The sequence below is a fragment of the Parasteatoda tepidariorum genome, chromosome 5, assembly GCF_043381705.1.
Source record: "Parasteatoda tepidariorum isolate YZ-2023 chromosome 5, CAS_Ptep_4.0, whole genome shotgun sequence".
Classification (NCBI taxonomy): domain Eukaryota; kingdom Metazoa; phylum Arthropoda; class Arachnida; order Araneae; family Theridiidae; genus Parasteatoda; species Parasteatoda tepidariorum.
In genome coordinates this window covers 35,001,063-35,022,918 of record NC_092208.1, presented here as the reverse complement: position 1 = coordinate 35,022,918, position 21,856 = coordinate 35,001,063, and the positions used below count along the sequence as shown (strand labels likewise).

Sequence of the window (21,856 nt, the reverse complement as noted above, 5' to 3'; positions counted from 1 at the left end):
TAACATTGAAAAGAGTGAAAAAATTTAGAAATACATTTTGAGAAATAAATTTAAATTAAATATTTTGAAATATTAATTAGTGATTGTTAATAATTTTTTGCGTTTAATTAGCAATGGAAATGAATAAAAAAAAAAATTAGAGGGATAAATTGCAAATTCTGATGGAATAATTTTTTGTCTAATTAGGAGCCTCATTTTGTTTAAGGATTTGATGAATAAGAGAATAATATATTTTGAATTTTTCTGTTATTTAAAACGCTAATAACAGTCACCAATAAATGCATTATAATTTCACAATAATTTAACAGAAATGCTGAAAGAACAAATTTAAGGTTTGAGAAATATTTCAAGAAGACTTTGAAATAAAAGAAATGTCGAAGTAAATAAAAAAGTAATTAAATGTCTAATTAATTTAAAATCGGAATCCTAAAGATATGTTTTAAATCCAAATTTATTTTTAAACTTAAATTTTAAAAAAAAAGAAGAAGAAGAAAAAAAAGTAAAACAATTGAAAGATAGTTAAATAAAAAGTAAAAATGAAACATTTTTTAAAAAATTTCATTAAGGTTTTAATCAAAGCTAATTTAATTTTTCAACTCACTTAATATAAATAAAAATGCCAGAAGAAATTTTAAGAAAGCAATTTTTGTAATTGTTTTTACTAGACATTACCTGAATATAAATTAATCATTAAGTTCAAAGGATTTATAAAGTAAATTAAGTATAAAAACTAGAAGCAAGTAAAATGAAACGTAAAATTAAAAAGAAAGTAAAATAGCAAAACAAAAAGAAAGTAATGAGAGAAAAAAAAATTCCCTCAGGGGAAATTCGATAACAGCGCCATCTCTTGAAATAAAAATACGTTATTCGAATTTGGATCAATTCCAAAACATGTAGGCATTAATGTTACGCGAAGCATACAGATACACAACGTAATGAATTGCCCTCAGAGTAGCTTCTTGTAAAATCTCAAAAGCTTACTGATCCCTGAAAATTAATGTGTTAGTTATTCAAAACGTCAACATATGTGATTTAATAATCCCTGAATCTTCCTTGATGTCTGACGTGATCACGTGACCAAAGAGGCGTTTCTAAATATGTAAACTCAGTCAGTCATTCCTTGCTTGTTGGCGTGTTTACCTGTGCTTCCGGATTTTGTACGTGGAATAAATTTTTCGAAGAAAAAATATTAGTAAATAATCGAATTTAAAAGAAAACTTTTTTAAGAATTAACAGTTCCCGCAAATTTTTGTGACTTGCTGAGAAAACAGGTGAATTCGAAGTATATTCAATTTTCTTGCAAGAATTAAATTGTGATGTAGTCGAACAAATGGATTTTCATCTACAATTCCTGAAATTCCGAATTAATTGGTATTTTCGATTAATTTCGTAGGCGCCGATGTAAAACGAAGGTATGCGGCGAGGTCAATGTTGAAGTTGCAGTGTTATTCAGGTAAATATTTGCATGTGTGATTATCTTTCAGTCCTAAACAGAAAGATTATCTCATACATTTATTTGTTGTATCAGAGATAGATAAATAATATTTATTGGGTGTGCGTTTTTTAAAAAAGGAAAAAAATTGCTTTAAGCAGTTTTTTTACTGCATTTTTTTTTTTTAATTTTAAAATTATTTATGTTCTAAATCTTATTTGCCTGCTCTAATTACTTTTTTTTTTATTCTGTTAGTTCAGCAGTTTCATCAAACGCACATTTTATTTTTTGAAAATGTAAGGTGTGTGCGTTTAATTTTGGAGAAAAAAATTGTTTATAGTATTTTTAATTATATAAATACTATATATATTTAATATTTTAGGCCTACTGTTAGATTATTATTTTAAGAAAGTGTTCTGCTTTCTGTATGAAAGATTTTTTTTCTTCTTATATTTCATGTTCTACTTCTCATTCACTTGCACCATCTGTTTTAATTAAACTTATTTTTCCTTAATATCTTTTAGGATTGCATGCAATCATTTATTTTATTTCCTGTAAGAATGTAAAAAGCGCAATTATGAAAAAAAAACTTTCCTTTTTATTTGAAATCAGGAGACTATTTTTTTTATATTGCCATTCTTGCAGATAGGAATTATTCTTTTAAAAATTGTGTTGTGCTTTTATTAAGATGTTTTTTATGCATTTTTTAATTATTCATGGTCTGCTTTTAATTTGCATGTATACTATCTGTTTAAATTATTTGTTATTTCCCCCAACAAATAATTTAAACAGATAGTATACATGCAAATTCTATTGTTTAACATTCTATTTGTTTACAATATTACATAAACAAGTATTTTATTCTTTAAAAGTATATGGGTGTTTACTGAATTTAGGGAATAAGAACTGCCTTTTTATTATTTTTGGAAATAAAGTGTTCTGTTTTCAGTATACTATTGTCAGTGGTTTATGAAATTAAGTTTTTTATATTAAAGTTTTAAAACCTATTGAAATGATTTCCTGACATTTTCATGAAATGTAAACCTCATTTTCCTAAAATTCAGAATAAACAGTTTTAAAAGTAGATTTTTTTCCTCACATATAATAGTGCAAACTTAGCAATTTTCTGAAATAGTTTTATTTTGCTTTGAGTGATTTTTTTTCTTTCAAAATTTCATTTAGAATGAGTTATGTGTAATTAAATTTAATATAATAAAGTTTAGTGTAAAGTAGTATGTTTTGATTTAAAATTTTGAGCTTAATGTCTGATTAAAATACTCATTTGGGAATTAGAATGTTAGCCTTTTTGAATGGTTAATTAGAATATTTTTAAATTAAGTTGACGTGTGCTTTTTACTAAGTGTTGTGATATTAAAATTAAGCATTTCAAAACATGTGCCATTTGAAATTTTATCACCAATGTGCTTATACAGTTCATAGGGTATGTTTAATTTGTTGCAAGTTTTAAAAAAACAAAAGAAAATATTGCAGATTCTAATTATTTCTTTCTGTGCTTTTCAAATATTTTTCTGAGAAGTTGGGTGGCACTTCAAGTCAGACTAGCACTTTTTCTACTGGCAATACCAATTGTTTAATTCGGCATTATTTACTTTTCAACAATTTAGATTTGAAATGGAAACTTGTTTTTCTCTATAGTATTGTAACGGCCACTAAATATAAAGCTTTTTAACTCATCCTTGACCAGACATCTCTTTCCTCCATGGTATCTTCAAAATCGTTAATTGTTCAATAACATTTGTTCATCTCCATCAGAAAAACAAACATGTTTTGATGACACATACTATAATAACTTTTTTTTTTTAAATATATTTGACAAACAGCTAAGTCAATCGTANAAAGCTTTTTAACTCATCCTTGACCAGACATCTCTTTCCTCCATGGTATCTTCAAAATCGTTAATTGTTCAATAACATTTGTTCATCTCCATCAGAAAAACAAACATGTTTTGATGACACATACTATAATAACTTTTTTTTTAAATATATTTGACAAACAGCTAAGTCAACATAAGTTAATTTAGTTATGAAAAATTTTTTTTTTGTATAGAATTTTCTTTTTTATGGGAATAATTACAAATAAATTTTTGCTGGAAGGTAGATTTGTTTTTTAAAGAGGAATATAATTACTATAATTTTCATTAGAAATTTGTAGTTTGTTGAAAGAAATGTGGATGGGAAAGATTGTTTATTTATGGTTATTTTCTCTAATTAAATTGGATTGTACAGCTTTAATAGTTATTGTTATTGGTTCCTTTTCTTTCTCATTATTTTAAAAGGTTTTCAATCACTGCAATTACTCTCAACCTCTGTGTGTGTTGTATCTTATGAACACTTTCCATTAGCTTAAAAACACTATTTGAAATTTTTGTGCGTGGACAATGTTTCCATCCATTAGCATAAATGGAATATTTTTATTCCAAAATACAATTATTTCAGACTAGAGGATGTGTTTGCATCTGATGCCTTGCGAGCAAACCGTGTAACTGAAAAATTAACTTTTTTTTTTTCCTGTTTAGTCTTATTTACTGAGTCTATAATACTCTCTATTGTTAGCTTCATACTTAACACTGGTCAAAAAAACAGCTTTATTACAAATGTAATGAACTATAGTTACAATTGCTTTTTTTTATTATTTATTATACTATATGTAAATGTAGTGACTACAAAATTTTCGTAATGTTATCACTACTTTTAGGAGATGAACTTAGCTGGAGAAGATAATTTATACGAATGTTCAAGGTGATCTTGATAAGAAAAATTGGCTCATATAAACATAACGAATTATTAAGAAATATTTGTTCATGTTTACATTAGCCAGTTTCATTTTCAGTCAAATCGCTTTTTACAAATTTGTTCTTTTAGTTTAGATAAACCAACATTAAATCAGGAAAAATTAAATTTATTAAATGAAATTATTCTTTTAGTTATCAACTTTTTATACTTTTCTTGTCATCGAATATTCAATTCTAGAAGAGAATCAATTAGTGGTAATTTTGTAAGTGTTTAATGCTCTTTTATTTAAATAAAATACATTGAAAATTACTGACTGAAATAACAACTATGTTTCATGAATGTGTACATTCGCATTTGAAAGTGTGGAAAAGTGATCTATTATTTGTAAGGGCAAGTTCAAGCATTAGTAATATGTAATTCTTATTAATGCTCGGAAACAGGAATATTCTAATTACCTCCATTTAACTACTGATTTGTGAGGACCTATCAGATTTGAAACATTAGTTGAATTTGAACCTTGTTTCTTTACTAGACTATTGCTAGAGATCGCTGCTTTTTTTTTATTGTAATACTTATTACATTACTTTTATTTCAAGAAGAAGAAAAAATAACTAGCTACAGTAGTTCCACTATTGTAGTGGACCACTTATTCTTTGCTATTTTTTTTCAAACTTTAAAATTTTTTATTGTTTATAATTGAAATGCCTGTTATTCAATAATTACAAGCCCAAAGAATATTCTGTTCAGTTTGAAAATTCAATTTATCTCTGTTTCCGGTTTTTACTCTTTTTCTTATATCTCTATTCAGATTCAAAATAGTAATATAGTCCAAAATAAGATTTCAGCATTAAAATAATCATAGTCTAAATCCAACACACTCAGTGCTTTTCAAGCTTGTGCTTACTCTTTGGTATTTAAAATATTTTTCCCCAGCCGGAGGTTTGTGTAAAAGTTTCCATCTATGATTTTCTTTATTTAACCCCTCAAAAAAATTACTCATCAACTGCTTGTTGCCAGATGGACTTGTAACCTTCTTCTACTCCTAATCATTTGAATATTTTTACTTAGTTCTTCATCTTAGATTTGCAAATTATACAGACTTGACAAAATAAATATTGTATGGTACTAGAATACTCTTCTAAATATTTTCCAAAATGTCTCTTGCAACCTTTTACTAAACTCATGTATTTTATTTATACATTATAAAGTCTTGGAAATATATTAAAGTCTTCCCATTGTCAGAAGTTAACAACATCTTAGATCCTATAGTAGCCACTCATCAAAATAGCAAACTGCAGTAAAACCATCTAAGTTGATCACTTGGATAAGTCAATCCTGATAATTATATATATTAAATTTATAAAAACAAAATGTCCCTAATTTCATTTATTCAGATGAAAAGTTGATCACCTGTGCAAATGAATTACAAGTGATAGACATAGGTTTCAATATATTAAAATAATGAACATTTAGAGTGTGTCCCTACCTTTTAAAATTTAAAAGGAAAAAAAATAATAATAATTTTTTTTTTTTTTTTAACTCTTGTGGTAACGTTAATAACAGGTGTAATGAAAAACATATTTTGTATTTAATTTTTTAAAATTTCCCTTGAAATTAAATTATTCCTTAAGAATAGCTTACTTAACTTAAGGTTTATGAAAGTACTTAAGGTACTAAGGGTTACTTAAGGCTTATGAAAGTTATTAGAATATAATTTATGCATATTTCAATGTAAATCCAGATAATTATTTTTTGTTTCAAAAAAGATGAAATGAAATGAATTCATTTTTTTATTCTTCTATTAAAGTGATACAGTTCATAATTATGCAGATTTTAATCATTTGAACCTTATTTCATAGTGAGCTTTTTTAATTAAAGGTTTTTCTTAAAAAAAAAAAATCAGTGGAAGAGTTTCTCTTTTACAAGATAAATAAGAATCTTTGAAGAACTTATTGCATAATCTTATTTATTCTTACTTCCTGATAAAATTGAATTCCTAATCTAACTTAATCAGATACTGAGACTTTCACTGATTTTGAAATGACGTCTTCTCTTGCCATATATCATACGCTGTTATGGATTTTCCCAGAATTAGGCATTATACCTCATTTTGAGTTCCGATTCTTCGCCTTGGGAGAACATTTTCTTATTTAATTTTGTGGGAGCAGCCTTTACAAATAATGACGTTCTCGCTTCACTTATTCTAAAATATTTTTATGATCGCTTCGTTGAATATTGTGTTTACGACGACCACTTCAAATCTACGAGGCGGCTGATAATTATATCATGATGTTGTAAATTCCATTGTTCTTTATGACACTATTTTTTGAAAAAATGGCGCTCATTAAGGTCTTATCAGGGTTTTATGAATTTCTCTTAATTGGATCCGCAGTCAAAACATTGTTGAAAGAATTTGTAAGTGTATTTTTTATAACGCTATTGTGGCGTAGACATACTCGATTTTAATTGCCTGTTAAACGATAAGAGTTTTCAACCACATAGCCTTAAGTTTTTTTTTCTAATGTGAGAGGTAAAAATAGATTTAAAAATTTGTCTGAAATTCGGTAGCTTTTTTTCATTTTTAAATTTTTTTTTTTTTTTACCGTTTTGAAATTTTCTTCAAATATTACGATTTATTAATCTAGGTATTTATTACTATGGTCTTTGCAGACTTAGGGGAAGAGCGGGCAAGATGGACCGCTTAAGGAAACTTGGTTCAAAAAAATAGTAAACTAGAGCAATTTTATATCTTTTATATTGTAAACACATAGTGGGAATATTGCTCTTACATATCTCATACAGAAAATAAATAAATAATAAAGTTCAATAATAATAACTTAACATAAACAAAAGTAGAAGATTGTCCCATCTTGCCCGGTCTACCCGGGCAAGATGGGACACATAATTATATTTCAAAAATCACTGAAATTAATGTCAGAATAAGAGAATAATCGACAAAAAAAAACGTTCCTAAATATCACAGTTACTGCATAAGAAGCGGCCAAAACCGGAATAAGTACTTAATTTAGGTATAAGTAAGAAGTACCTTAATTTAGGTATAAAAAATAAGCCAAAAAGTATTAAATGTCATTTTTTTTTTTTTTTTTTTTTTTTAAAGATCTGTCAGCGTTTTCTTGTAGTTCTTCATTGAATACGATCACTTACCTTCCATCTTACACCATCATTACATACCATCTTACGTTTACTGTTACTAGCAATTGAACTAAGAAAGTATTGTACTAAAACATTTGTGAACAACTAGTAGTTTAAGTATTTATGAACTTCTGTACTTACAATGGTTATGTAAACTTATCGTTGGATTTACTTCGGAGAAAATAGGACTATTAATAAAACTCTCTTAAAACTTTTAAAAAACTCTCTTAATAATCTCTTAATAAAACTTTTTATGACAAAAAATTTACATTTTTTATAGCGTTTTCCTTAACCCTTTGACGCAGAATTTTTATTAAGCCTTACTCACATTTTTTTTATTATTTTGTATTCCGTAAAAAATCAATTGTTGATAAATTTATGAATATAAATGTTTAAAAATAAACTATTTTTGGAATTTATGTATTATTTCTAATATAATCACGATAATTTAACAGATTGTTTTAGTTACTATTTTACTGTTTTCATATAAATAAAAAAACAGAATTTATTTTAGCTAGTAATTAGAGCGCCAGGAAAAAAATATATAAAAGGGTCACCAGCGTGTCTTGGGCTTCAAAGGGTTAGGGAAAGAAATACAGAAACCGAATTTTTCAAAAAAGAATTTTGTAAAAGATTCATTTTTTAAATGAAGTTTGTGATCAAAAAAAAGTTTTTTTCATGAAATGTGCCCTGTTTACAGATATAAAAAATATTGGATGTTCGAATTAACTAGTATTTACTTCGGAACTAGTGTGCAGGGTTAAAATTAACTGGTTTTTTATCGTTCTGTCTAACTATCCTCTCTGTCCAAAATTAGATCCATAACTGTATTTTGTTGAAATTTCATAAAATGTATATCCATATTAAGAAATAAGCAAAATATCAATTTATTAATTAAATTGTTAAATGTAGATCCATGCTTCTAAAATAATTTTATTAAAAGTTTTATTCTATTTTAAGTACTCCAAAACTAGATATTGCGATGCAGTTTTATGGAAACTATCCGAAAATGGAAAACAAAAACCACAATAATTAATGTCACATTTTTTAATAATACTTAATTTTGTAATTATAGAAAGTAGAAAAGTTTATCATGTGAAACCTAGTTTTTTAGTATAAAAGAATTGAATTTCCCAGGAAAATGGAATTAAACTTACCGTGAACAAATAGGTATTATCTTGATGTTAAAATATAAAGTCTATTGTACCATAATTTTTTAAAGCCTCAATATCACAACAGTTATGATTTACAATGATCGCACAAAAATGTTACTTTGAAAGGAGTTATTGCATTGTTTATGTGCCGCGAACTGCCACCTATTTCTGCGTTAAACAGAACTCGAATGAAAAAGTAATTCATGGGAATGTATGCCTTTTTGTAGTTAAAATTTTCGTAGAAATATTTCTTTTAAAAGCGACCTTGTTCATTGAATTAAATCTTGAGGGATCTCAGGCGTGATGGAAATACTATTTCCCTGCAACTGGAAATAACCCTTGTGAGTCAACGTTTGACTTGACTTTTTCCTTGTATTAGACATATTGATTAGATTCGTTAAACGCAAAGGCTTACTCTTATTTCTACTAGTTTGGGATTTTAAATGTCTATTATAGTTGCTGCTCAATGAGCATTGTTTCTAAAAATTCACTTAGTCATTGTGTTTAAAAAGTAAATCTCAAATAAAATAATTAAAATATTTTTTTATCTAATAAATATTCTTCACTACTAATTATATAATTATACTACAGAGTGATCTCAAAATAGGGAAAAATTGGGGAATTTTATCAATATGGGAATTGTCTAGAAAAATATCTAAAGACTGAAAAAATCGGGGGAAATAATTTTATGTTAGAGGTACATAAATATCTGATATTTTTTACTATGAAATATTTTTTTAATAAAAAAGTTTTTTGTTTAATTTGAGTTTACGACTTAAGGTATAACTGAAAAAGTAATGATAAAATTTATATGCCTCTAGTACTAAACGCATATTAAATGCATACTTTGGTTATTATTAAAATTATTCTATTTTTGTCATTATTCATTAGTTACATCAATGAAGTGACTCTAAATTTTCGCCTAATAGACACCAGAGTTTTGCGAAATGGGAAAATTACCGTAGCATTTGAACACCTTTAAAGATTATGAACTTGCATTTTATCACTTATCGTTATTTTAATAAATTAAATAACATTTCCCTTAAAATAAGTTGATTTATTTTTTAATTAGAATAAATTTAAAAAAAAAGCGTGTTTTTAGTTATATCTGAATCGAAGATTTGCTATTAAGTACTGATTTAAATATTATCAACTTCGTTAAACTTCGATATAAAAAATAAAAAAATAAATAAATAAGAAAAAGATAAATTCTGTAATAGAGATTTGGGGTTAAGAAGTTTTCCACTTTAAGTTTAAATCTTAGCCCGGCTAGTTTGATCCTATACTATTGGTAAAAAAAATATTATATATTGAAGCTACATGCCAATTTCTTTCTTATTCTTTTTAAGTTTGATTTTGACTTTTTTCACTTTAAAAAATTAAAATTTTTAGTTGTCCGTTACTTAACTATTAATTAAAATTTAAAACTGTTTATTGCGTTCAGCACGTGCACTGCAACCACGGATTGTACCTTTTATTTATTTCATGGAGGGGCTGAGTTTGGGAAAAAGGAAAATTTTCAAATAAGATGTAAATTTTTTAAAAATATTATTTGGAAGCAAATCTTTTTTATATTTCTGTTTACAATATAAATGCAGAAATTTGCGAGATTCATCAAATAAATGAATGATTTCGACAATGCCAAAATTATTTTCGCCCGAGTCACTTTAGCTCATCTTGATGCACTGGAATCTTATTTTATTCCTGGTGTTTGTTTTATTCGATTGTCCTGGCACGTTGACTTAGTAAATGGCAGGTGATTATGAATTTAAATCAAGCTAAAATAGCAGGTGATTATGCAACAAAAAGATTTTTTTTTTTATAATGCCATCACACGACATGAAGAAAACTTAAAGAAGAGAATTTAAAATTATTGTATTCTTTTTTTTTTCCTTTTTACAATCAATCGCTTGAAAGTTTCAAAATTAATTTAACCATTTTCCACTTAAAGCGAACTCTAGCAAGTTAATTTAATCTTTTAAGTAAGTCTGAAAGACAATGCGTAACGTAATTCCAAAAGACCCCGTTTGTAATGTAATAAAATATTTTACAAACTTTAAGTTGGCAAGATTTATTAAAGTGCTCGCGTGCTTCCAGAAAAGTGTTCTAAACTTCAACGTAATTGCTTAAAAATTGTGTTTTTAAATAGATCTCCCTAGTCCCAAAAAACACGAAAGATTTTTCCGTATTTTTTATTTTTACATTCTTTATACTTATGGTGCATAGTATTTTAAAATATAAAAAGAAATAAAAGCTTTTAAAGCGATTCTTTTCTTGTAAGTACTCTGTTTTAAATTAAGAACAAAGCTTCTTCTAGAAAGACTTAAGACATCGTTTCTATTCCTGGTTAAGAGATAAAAAGATTTTAAAGGTAAAAACAAGATTTTCCGTCTCTTTGTCAGATCTTTGTTAGTCTTTCATCTTTTAGATAACAATGACGTATTAAATATCTTCTTGAAGATAAAAATGAACTCTTTTAAGCGTACCGATTTTATGATAAAATAAAATACTAGAAGTAGCATTAATGGTTCTTGTTTTATTTTTCTTTGTCATAAGCCATTATTAAACCGTCATCAGACATTTATCATTATCAAACTTAAAGTTGTTTAGTATGATGTATGAAATTACTTTTTTTTTTACATTATATTGATGACGAATTTTTTTATTAACTTGATCAAAAATCTATTACTTAAGATTTTATTTTAAAAAAATTTCTTTTATTGGAAGATATTAGGGGATTTTATGAGTAATTGCTAAGCCAATGCATATAAAACCATACTTAAGAATCAGTGGCGTAGCTAGTAGGGTGCTAGAGAGAATATATGTCCTGCTCGCAACCTTTAAAGGACGCCAAATTCATTTGAATTTATTAAAAAATACCAGAGTAATGATCCGCGGTGACTCAGAGAGATAGAGCGTTCGCCTCTCACTAAAGTGACCCAGGTTCGATTCCCAGCGATGGTTGATTATACAAATTCTCACACCGACCACAGTGCTGACGTAAAATATCCTCAGTGGTAGACGAATGAGCGGTTAGAATCCCATTACCGTTGGGCTAACCATTAGGCGTTTTCTTCTCCGTGTTACGCAAATGCGAGTTAGTATCAAAATGGCTAGTTTGTTTCGATCCAGAAGTTCCTTTTTCTTCTGGGTTGGGCTCAAAATCACAAGGCTACGGAGTTGAACATTCATAGTCGTAAACTCAAAATCGGGTCAATCGTTCAATGCCTGTTATAGTATGAAATACCTGAGTAAAATATTTTTCTTTTTTAAACATCTTCTGTTTTATTTGCTTTGTGAGCTCCATAACTTCACATTTTTATTCAATTTACCTCGAAACTAAATAGAATGTCTCTTAATATTGTGGTTTGTTTTTCACAAGTTTTTTTTTATAGATATTTTTTAACAAATAGGCGATATTTTGAATGTCTTTTTTTTTAAAAAAAAAAAGGAAAAGATACTCTTATCATTTAATAAAAATAATAAACGTAATCATAAACATTTAAGTGTAATAGAAACTACATTGGAAACATACCCAGTTAAATTTTTAACCGAATCGACTGAAAATTTATGAAGTTGTCTTAAAAATCCTTATGTAAAGTTACAAAATCTTATTTTAATGTAAAATTTATCTAAACAATGCCAGGTGCGGTAGATTTAAGTTTTTATATTATCTAAAATTTCAATTATTCCCCGAAAAGCCCCCTTTTATGTCAAACACCATATTGTAAGGGGCTCAAAAACTTAGTATCTTTCTATCTTGTCATTTGTGTTACCCTCAGTGCTTTGCATTTGTCAGCTCTTTTCTTAGAATGCGATTCTTAACACTCGATTCTCATATTCTGGAAGAATCTATTCAAGAACTATACACATTTAGGATGGTTATTACAGAACTCCATGCGAACAATCAGATTTGTTAAATGTAGATGTACACTTCCCGAAATCTTTAAAATAATTAAATTCTATAAAATTTTTTGAAGGCTCCAAATTATTTCTTTTATCCAAATTATTCTCAATTTATTATTGTACTAGTGTTATTGTTTCAGTGTAAATATTACATGTTTTTGTGCTATATTGTTTTGTCCTAGTATTTTTGTTCCTCAGCAACGTTACACTTGACTTATTTATGTTTTAGACCCTGTTGACAGAAACAGTTCATTCGCATTATTAGTAATAATTATTATAAATCTTAACTTTTAAATTTTTCACTGATCACAAAATTAGATTTACTGAATCTTAAATTTGATAATTTTATTTGTTAATTATTATTGTGTAATATTTTAAGATTCCACGAATTAATTAGTATTTTGTAAGAAGTTTCTTTACATAAACTATATTTTTATCTCCTTAGTGAGCTTATAAATGTAATAACAGCAGTAGGATATACTGTAGAAAAAGAAAAGGCGTTGCAATTTATTTCACCTTCGCCTTTCAATGAAGCGTTACCATTTTCTCAGTTCCGCTCGCTTTTTATAACCGGATGGAGACACTGATTGTAGCTGCGCTTAGAGAGAATTTTTGGAAGATTAGGTGCCCGTAAATGAATCCTAACTTAAAAAGGAAATGAGATTTTTGTTCAGTTTCTAAGTTTTGGGATGTGGCTTTTTTTTAATTTATTAGGTTGTTTAAATTTTTATTTCTAACCCGCAATGCTTTTTTACACAGGTATACTCTACAATGCTGTTTATATAAGTGCAAAGTCATTCTTAAGTACAGTTTTTAAATGTAGGCATGTTAAGTACAGTTTTTAAATGTTATGTCTTTTCAAATTGTGGAAATTTCTAAGGCTAAGTAATAAGTGTCAAATTCCTACTTTTTTTTTTTTACCAGATCATTAAATTTTCAGTGGCCAAGGTGTGTCCTAATAACATAGCAAATCTGAATTTCTTTACTTATTTTATACATAATTTAAACACAACAAATGATTGGAGAAAAAAAATTTCGTCTAAAGAGGTAATAAGCATATAATATTAACGTACTAGGCACTCAAAATCTTTTCAGTAATTTTTTTCTTTATTTATGTGGGGAAATTTCTGTAAGGTGATCTGTTGCGTCAACTGCAATCGCCAAGGCGCTATATGGGTAATAAACTGGCATAAAAATAAAAAACACCTGTAGAGGTTTGCTTGAGGGTGGCTACGAGTTATACCCTTCGAGTTAGTCCTCTTCTGGGATTTTTTTTTTTCGTAAGTTTTCGCGGGCCTAACCCATTCTGTCTCAGATTATGATACGAAAATCTTCCCATTTATTTAATTAGTTGGCTTCAATGATGCTTTGATACCTTAAAAAAATGTACGCAAAAATTTAAGAAATTGGAAGGAAATGTATGCTTAAACTATCCCTAACAGTCTACTGTATGCGTTCAGAAAACTTCAAAAGCGCTTTTCACAATGCATAAATTAAACAAATCTCCTCGAGTTGATTTCAAATTAAAACTGCCTATTTGAAATTTAAATTCGTTTTAAAAATGCGTAGTTTTTTTTTCCTTCATTTTATTGCAATTTTTGACATTATGGAGGAAATTTTGATTTTTTTTTAACCGTGCAGTTTTTCAAAATAAATAAATAATTCATGTTTACTCGTTGTATATATATATGTATATAATATCTTCATCACTGAAAAGCTGTACACTCGCCATTTTTTTTACGCATAATTTGGATAAATTACTTTTTGCAATCAAGAGCCTTTTTTATTATGACATTATTTTTTCCATCCTTAGGAAAATCTAATTCTTTACACTTTTAATAAGGTTGTTCAAATATTACGTTATTTTATTTGTGGTTTTGTATACCCTCTTAGGTTTGAAAAATTCTATCGCAAACCGCTTCCCTAATCTGCTTACATGATATTTTATGCAAATAATTTAGTCGGCTTATACATAATTTAAAATTTTTCCATGGTAAAGTTTAAATATAATTTGTTCATACTAACTAAATATCATTATTTCGTCGGTGGAAAGATTTTCTTTAATCATCCATACATAATGTTAGGCTTAATTCTTTTCCTCTGCATTTTCCATGGAATTAATTTTGGCAGCATTTCAGACTACAGCTATAAAGAAAATTCTTTTTATTGTAGTCGGCTAACGGGAATCGTCATTACCGGGAAAGTGCCCAGTGGGGGTAACATCAATCGAAATCAGTCAGCAATGACATAAAAGGGTATTTCGGGAATCATCTGCCCTCTCCCACTGTCATATTAGATGAAATGCTCTGTCGTGTTCGGCAGTATTTCCTCAGTTATGTTTCGTTCCAGCTGAGGAAATTGAATTATTTCCTTCATTTTCCGTTTGGGATTTCATAACCCTAGAAATGATACGAAATCACGTTCGTTTCCCAAACTTTTGCGAATAGTTTTCGAATTTTCTTCCATAAAGGTATCAAAAATCGTTTTAGGTTCCCAGAGTTCATCGAAATCGTTTCTTTTAAAGGTTGATTTTATATGTTTAAAAAAATATTATGTTGCTATGTATTATGTAATTGGTAAACATATTAGGTTATTTTGCAATTGACATGTATTGTATATCTGGACATGTCTCATTTTTTCATTTACTAGTGGGAGAGAAGGATCTATTTTTGATGAAAACCGCTCTGGAAATAGAGCTGATTAATGCTGTTATCTAAATACTCCTCATGTTATAAGAATTTGCTCAGTAGAACGATGTTAATATTCTAACATAAGAATTTTTGTGTGTGTAAACATGATAAAGTAGACCTTAAAATTTTTAATTTTCAGTTTAGAGTATGGGGCAGCAGGCTCTAATAACTTAATAGTCACTTTTCCCTTAAACGTAATATGTCTGAGACCAATGTTGATAGGTCTTTTTCATTTAATAGCCATTTTTTGCAAACTTTTTTGTTTGGATTAAATTATATTTTTAAAAAAAATTCGCATTAGCAGTAAATTCAACAATAAAAATATAAATATATGATAAAATTTAGTTAGACTGATTTTAAAATACATTTTTTGAAAATATTTGGGGAGGCGAATGCATTTAATGTATATGCTACAGTGTATAATTCAGCTATTTCATAGAATGAATAGGTTTTTTTATGAAATAACTAGAAAAGTCAGTTAAAGTACATAATAGATAAAAAAATTCATACTTTACCTAGTTATTCTATAAAATACTTGTTATTTTATGAGATACCTAATGATCAACTGTTAAAGTGAAAATAGACAATTTAAGCTACAATTTCTCGAAAAATACATTTTATCCCTATTGCGGATGATTAAATAATTTATTGTTAGAATGTGAAACGCTAACATAAATACACCGTCTAAATTATACGCCTAAAAGCGCATACACACATCATTGCAAAGCAGCTACAAGCGGTTCAAAACTGACAAAAGTAGCTAGAAACGGTTCTATGAAATTTCGAGTGCCATATTTCATACTTTAACGATCATGTAATCGTTATTCTATAGAATAGTTAAATCGTAGAGTTCAATAATTTTATATACTTAAACTGACTTGTCTAGTTATTTCATAAAATACCTAGTTATTCTATGAAATAACGGATTTCACACTATATCGGTAACAAGCACACAATATACATTACATTCGGTAGCAATATACCAGGGACTAATATAGGGACATTTTATCAATGTAATATACATTACATTTGGTAACAATATATGTTGCAACTTTGAAATATGTCAATTGTTAAAGAACTCTTCTTCCACATGAATCTTTCCACCATAAATTGATGGATCAACTGAATAACTGAACAAACTCGAAAAGATCAAAAGCAAAATAACTCAATAAACTGAAGGATCAAAATTTTGAATGGAGACATTAGACTTTCTGATGAAAATTTTGTTTTTCAGAGTCTCTGCATTAAAGTACTTTAATCATTAAAAAAATTTTCAAAAAAAAAGGAAGAAAAATGGAAAAAGTGGTCAGTTTATTTTAAGTCGCCACTTTTTTTTTTGTTACGTGATGTTTGCTAAATACCCCCCCCCCCCCAGGGATTATTATAAAACTTTGCTCAGTAGAGCGATGTTAATATTCTAACTAACATAATTGGTGTGTGTAAACAACAAAAAGTAAACATTGTATTGCGCATTTAAACGATGTTCAAATCACGATTGTGGCTATCTCTTAGATTATCTTCAATTTTTTATAACTGTTCAAAAGTCGTTATTTGCTTAAAGCTATGTTTATCGTTTTTTTTCTTTGCAATTTGATTTGAAATACTTATCTTTCTTAAGATATTTTATTAAATAATAAATTTTTATTGTCATTTAGAATGTTTCGGAGGTTCTTTAAATATTACCCAAAAATCTATGGTTGGTTTCTTGACGTCGAAAACTAGTTTTGACCTAATAAGTGTTATCACAGGTTTTTGACGATTTTTATGAGTTTGATACACTCATGATGTTGTAGTCCATGTATAATTCAGTTTCTAGCATTTCATATAAACTTTTTAACAAGTTATCTTTTCAACTTATGTTAAATTATATTAAAAAAGTAGAAAGTGGTATTTAATATTTGACCAAAAAGAAAAAAATACCTGCATTGCGCTGTTTTAAATCTGAATAATTTTTATATTACTACATAAAATTCATATTTTTAGATGTTTTTGATGTAACAGTTTTATCCATAGTTAAAAGCTATTAAAAAAACGCGTCAAAAACTTGTTAATTCTGCAGGAATCTTAAATTAAATTTAGAAATTAATTACTTTTTAAATCTATTCTGTCAATGTTTAAAAGTAATTGAGAAACGAATCCTGGTTTAATGTTTTCTTTATAGCTTTAATTTTTTTTTTAAATTTTACTTCCAGAATTAGTTTAAACAACGGCTAAAAACATCATTTTACTGTCTGTTAATTGCATTCTATCCTGTTTATTTAAATGTTTGGTACTGTTCATTCTGTTGCTAATAGGATATAGTCTTTATTATACTTAATTGAAAACTAATTTTAAAAAAATAAATGAAGTTATTTAAGTTCAAAATTTAAAAAAATCTTTGTTTGAAATAGCCCGGAACTTATTTAAAATGTTTAGTGAAGAAATTTGCTACTCAAACATTTGAAGCGGTCCGCTGTCTATTTCGTTGATGAAGCAAGCAATTCAGTAACTCATTTCAGCTTTTTATTGCGGAAAGCAAAGTTTTCTCTATTTATTATTTTTAACTTAACGTAAAAAGATTGTCTTCTCTTGTCTTAATGCTCGTTATTAATTTTTCTATTGTTTCATCTGATGAAAGTATACTGTTATTTATTACATTTTACATTTCAACATTGTCTCTACCATTGTTCATTTTTACATATCTTTTTAAAAGAGTCTTTAAAAAGGAATGCTACGTTTTTTTTTCTTTTTTCTCCCGTTTTCTACTTTTATTTTTTCTAAATATTTATGAAAATCATGGATTTTTCATATTTGGCAATATGCTTTTTGAAACAGCACCATTTTTTCGTGCTTTGATATGTTTTTGCCCGGAATTTTCTTTCTCTTATCATATAATCTCTATCAATAATGAAATACTGTTGTTTTCAATAAAATAATGATAATATAGATAACAAATGTACAATGCGCTAGCAAAAAAAAAAAAAATATGACCCTGAATTCTTTTTTATCTAATGATCGGATTTTAACATTCTAAAGCCCAATAGTTCGAGAGGGTGGACTCTCAAATATATGCTAATTAATTAGTGGAGACGATATTTTAAGTTACAAAATCAGGCACAAAAACGTATTTTCTATGAATAAACATACCCTTTTTTCTTCCGATTCGCACTATTGACCCCCAAAATAGTAACAGCAATCTGGGAAATATAGTCCCCTAAGTTAAGTCAGGAGAAAGGTCTGAAGTTTGGATTTTTTAATGTTAATTTTACTCTTTGCGTACTTTGCTATATCTCGAACTTTTTAAGCCAATTTTTTTGCACACAATTATAAACTTTGTTTATTTAAAGATAATTCCGTAAACCTAATTCCCGTTGTATTTTGCAATGCAAAATTACATTCTTTGAAATTACATAAAAAATTGTATACCTTACCTTATTGTATATTTAGAATATTTTATATTTGGTTAGAATTATTGTATTTTTGGTTACTATTTTAATTTTATATTAACTAGACGTTTGGTTCCACAAAACTGGTTCCAGTAAGTTAAGTTTAGTTTTGATAATTTCACAAGAGGTTTAAAAAAAATTTCTTCCTTTATTAGATAGTAAAACATGTCTTTATTTTTGTTAAAATTCTTTCTAAAAGAAGGAACCAGGTTTTAAACCGTATTTCTTTTTCCAATACTTGTTTGAAATGTATTTTTTTAATGAAAAAATTTAAGCATTGTGTAGTTAAACTTTTGGAATTTTTACGATTGTGGTAAACTATGTTTGGCGCACACAGAGCTTAGATAAAAAGTTGTAACGAAAGTTACAGGATGTTTTTTCTCGGTTATCTTTAAAAGAAATAAACAAAACACTAAAAAAGTCACTTTTACTTATTTTCTTTGGCCAATTTTGAACTTCCGCAAAACTGTTTTTTAAAGTCGGGGCATCATTCTCTTAAAATATCGATGTTTCTTTCCTTGTATAGTGAAACAAAAAACGGGTTACTACTACTTATTTTTAGCTGCTAAAACGTCCCATCGATGTTGATGATGTTATCTCAAATATGATCTTAAAATTCATTAACTGTCCTCTCTGTCATAAGACCTTGACGCGTGCTAAGCATGATGTTAAAAAACAAAATGGCGCTTTCGAATATTAATCATTTTCTTTAGAAATACTTCTAAATTTTGGCCTGACGTCATTTCAGTAATTCCTCTGGTGAACCTTTTTCGGCACTTTCCTTATGAATTAATATGCAAAATGTAATAGCAGTTTATACCAATAACCTATCGTTCAATTTGTCTTTTTTGACTTCCTTCTATTAATCAGTTGTCACTTTTGACGTTGACCCAAGGCACCATATTGAAAATTTATTACGGTTGGAAATAGGACAATGAGGAAGATATTTGGTGGTGCACTATTAATAGAAAAATTGGTTTAACTTTTTGCTACTTAATGGTATTTATTTTTCAAAATTATAATAATTAAGAAGCCAATGCCCGACCGAGTAAAGATAAAAATTTTATTAGCCTGGTCGAACTAGGATCTGATCTAGAAATGCTGAGACCCACTGGTTCGTTACTTTGAACTTAATTTACATGTTTACGAAGTTAGTTTAAACTAAATTTACATGTTTATAAAGTGTTTTTAATTTTTTTTCTATCACAAGTAAATTACGATATATTAGTAAATTTGAGCTTATATTTATTTCAATTTTCGTTAACTCTAATAAACAATTCTTAAGAAAAAACACAAAAAAGAATTATTTGTTACATTTAGGGAGCCTTCGGAAATGTGGGGCCCGTAGGCCTGGGTCCTCTCGGGCCTTATGATAAATCAAGCACTGGGTCGAACTGTGTTAGATCTTATAGCGGTAGTACAGGTGAATTACTAACATTAAGAATTAAGCAAAATTTTATTACTTTAAATATTCCAACTTTAGTATCGGTGAGGCGGTAGAAGATTATAATTCTGTTATAATAAAGTTATAATTCTGAAATTTTCTACAGATATACTAGTTGGAAATGGTAACGTTTAAACGCCACCGCTGTTGTAGTAACAAAATGTATTACTTAAAGCATTTTTTATCAAATTTTCACAATGTGGTTGTAGCAGAAGATATCAATTCAAAATGATAAGATTTTGCTATAATTATAGATTTTCTACTCATATGCTAGTTAGAAATGGTAATGTTTAAGCGCCACTGCTGACATAGCAACAAAATGTATACTATTAATTTAAAAAATGAGCATTTTTTATCCAATTTTTACAATGAATTAGCAGAAGTTATCAATTCAAAGTGATAAAAATTTGCATATTTCTGATGATGGTAATTTACAACTTTTTTACACTATAGCTAACAGAAAAATACTTGGACTTAATACTATCAGGAAAAGAAGGTATTCTTATGAATCGAATAATCTCAAGAAAACTGAAGTGGAAAATATGATTTTAAATTTAAAAAAAGTATTTTTTCGCTTTCATGTTGAAAGAACTTTCATTATAACTTTAAAACAAAAGAAGTATAGTTTTAATGTATGCTTATATTTAAGGAGTTTATCGTGTCAGAAACAGTTGAAATATTAAAATATTTTACTGTCACACCGAGAGACTAATAAGAAGCTTTTATTTATTTGTTTATTTATTTATTTTTTTATATTAGGAAGGGCATCTAAAATGCATGTTATTGCGACTTACCATTGTTTCGCTATAAGTTTTCCTGCGGGTTATAGGTAAAATGAGATTGACATTATTAGGTTTACGACGAGAAAAGGAAATTTAGAAACTTAAAAAATCTTTCCTTTATTCATAAATTTTATTTTGCCATGGGAGTATAGATCGATTTTTCGTAAAAGTTTGTAGCTTCAAAAATAATCGATATTTATATCTGTTGGTTTTTCAGATATTTTGAAGGAGTACCAAATATGGCTATAACTCAATCTCCTTAAAAAAATTTGCATTTCTGTCACCTTGTTATTTATTATTTTGAAACTTGAAGATTCAAATACTTTGTGCGTAACTGCCAACTGCGGGTACTTACCTGTTTTCTACTGGATTTTATTGTCCGTTTCTTCTAGTTTATTGGTTTAATAAAAATTCCATAAAATTGAGTATGTTTCCTAAAAAAAATACATATTCAAATAGAATTAAAATAGAATACACAATTTACTTTTTGCTTGAAAATATTTCAATAAGTATTACGAATACATAGTGAAGCGAGTCTCATTTATAGTAATCAGTTTAAAGCTTTTCCTTTCTTTCGTTATTTATTATTTTGGTTCTAAAATGTTTCAGTTTATTTTTATTCAGAACTCCATTTTTAAATTAATTAAAAAGATTTTTATCTATAAATAATAAATTACTCGTCTATTACTATTCAAAACTATGGGTTAACATAATAAAAAACTTATCAAATTCAAGTTCATTTAATGCCTATAATAAATGGAAAATATTCCTTACCATTTATAGCTATTAGTGTAATAAAATATTTGTATTTTGAGGACAATAAAAGCCCCTAAAATTCCCTATATGTAAAGTATTTAGTATATTATGCAACAGTTACCATAAAATTTGTATTTCGTAAAATTTAGTGATTTTTTTTTATCCACATTAACAGCTTTCAGGGCGCTGTTTAGAAGAAATTTGGGTCCGTTAACGGACCCTTCACAAAATATCTTTTCATAAAAACGGACCCTTCACAAAATATTTTAACTTAAAAAACGGTCCCTTCACAAAATAATTTATCTTTAATCGGACCCTTCACAAATTTGTTTATCTTGTCAATAACTTTTAAAATCGAATA

General features: G+C 27.5%; 1 protein-coding gene across 1 annotated transcript in view; it reads left to right on the top strand.

Annotated features, from left to right (window-relative positions):
* Window positions 1-830: 830 nt before the first annotated feature.
* The window catches only part of LOC107457065 (USP6 N-terminal-like protein), a 58,331-nt gene continuing 37,305 nt past the window's right edge, over window positions 831-21,856 (top strand). The window contains exon 1 of the mRNA XM_016075113.3: window positions 831-1,453. The gene's annotated coding sequence lies outside the window, so the exon portion shown is untranslated. The remainder of the gene's footprint in view (window positions 1,454-21,856) is intronic.